This window comes from Theobroma cacao, chromosome 9 (assembly GCF_000208745.1).
Source record: "Theobroma cacao cultivar B97-61/B2 chromosome 9, Criollo_cocoa_genome_V2, whole genome shotgun sequence".
NCBI lineage: Eukaryota > Viridiplantae > Streptophyta > Magnoliopsida > Malvales > Malvaceae > Theobroma > Theobroma cacao.
The window spans coordinates 11,795,384-11,797,108 of NC_030858.1; positions in this window are offsets into that span (position 1 = coordinate 11,795,384).

Genomic DNA, 1,725 nt, shown 5'->3' on the forward strand with positions numbered 1-1,725 from the left:
ATAATAGATTATAATTCAATGGAGATGACATTGTGATGAATGATATATAGTATAAGGAAACTCAAACATATGGTTGGAAATGATATGAATGATATGAAGTTATACACAAGTATAATAAGAAGGTTGACATGCACTATAAGAATTATTATATTGAAACTAGGATTGGGATACGGATGAATAAAGGGGGAATGTAGTCCAAGGCATGTGAACACATGGATTCCTATATATAAAGAGAGATGTTGACATTTGAAAATGCATGTATATATGTATATATGAAATTGATAATTTTACTAACTAAAGTGAAGAAAGGTTCTCAGTAATTGGGAGATTTTGAAATAGTGTCTAGAGAGGTCGTGAGTTAAAGTGTTAACGGACATGTAATGAACGATTAAAGTTATGAGTGACTTTGAAGGTAAACCTTGAATTGTTTAAGTTCTTAATGGAACTCTAATAAAGGAAGGGTATGCACTAGTATAAGATGGATGAATCAATGTTGAGAAATTTAGTACGGAGCGAATTAATAAAATGATGATTAGGTATACATAAGTAAGTATGATATGTGATCGAAATCAGTATAATTGAGGTGAAGTTATGGTTCAAATTTAATAATGGTGATAAAGGCATGCTTAGTGTCTCGATATAAGAGATCATGGTTGTGAAAAGTATTACTAATCCAATTCCAAAGGATGATAATTGCCATAAATAAAGCATTTAATTGAACTGAAGGTGAACGAGGTGAATAAATTGAATGTCCTTATAAAAGGAACAAGGAGTAGGATCATAGAAGGAGATTGATAACGCAACATCGACGAGAATTCGAGGACGAATTCCATTTAAGTGGGGGAGATTGAAATACCCCAAACTTCGATATGGTGATAAATAAAGCTGAGCAAATGCAAATTGAGGTCAATTAAAATGTTTAAAAGTGATAAGAGACGAAAGGAGTAGTTTAGGATAAAATATTTCGCCAGTGAGAAAATAACAATAAAATAATAATAATTTTATCGGAGGAGAATTGGTGAGATAAAAGGCGATTCGAAAGTCAAGTGAGGCATAATAAGGTATTTCAGGTACCAAGGAGACAAGATAAAAATTTTAAAATATTAATATTTAGCCGGATGTCGAAATCAGTCATGAAGAAGGATCATATGGTTGATCCAAGTGGGGGAGAAGATGACAAGCCCGACTCTATAAAAATATTTGTCATGACATACATGTGATGGATAGCATGTTTGCATGCTAAGAGAGTCCCGAAAAAAATTTACAAAAGTCGGTATTGTACCTAGAGGTACAACAAAGTTGAGTTAAAACTCGAACTAGATCAAATAGAGAATTTACGATGAAATTAAGAATTTTAAAGTCCCAAAATGGTTTAATATGGTGATTCGGAGTTCGAGGATCAATTTGGAGTCAAACTGAAATTTTCGCTATCTAGGGGCAAAATGGTCATTTGCCACCTGATGACAAAATGGTAATTTTTAGAAAATATTTTTAGCCCCATTTGACTTATTGGAGTAAGATTTGAAGTTTAGAAGTGAAAAATTTTAATTTCAATATAATTTGGAGTAAAAGGGTAAAATGGTAATTTTGCCATCCGTAATCGAAAATTTAATTTTTGAAAGGATTTTGATCAAATTTAATTATTTGGAGTGTGAAATGAGTATGAGGAGTGCAAATTATGCATTATGGCAAATTTTCAATTTTTGGGGCAAAAATGTAATTTTT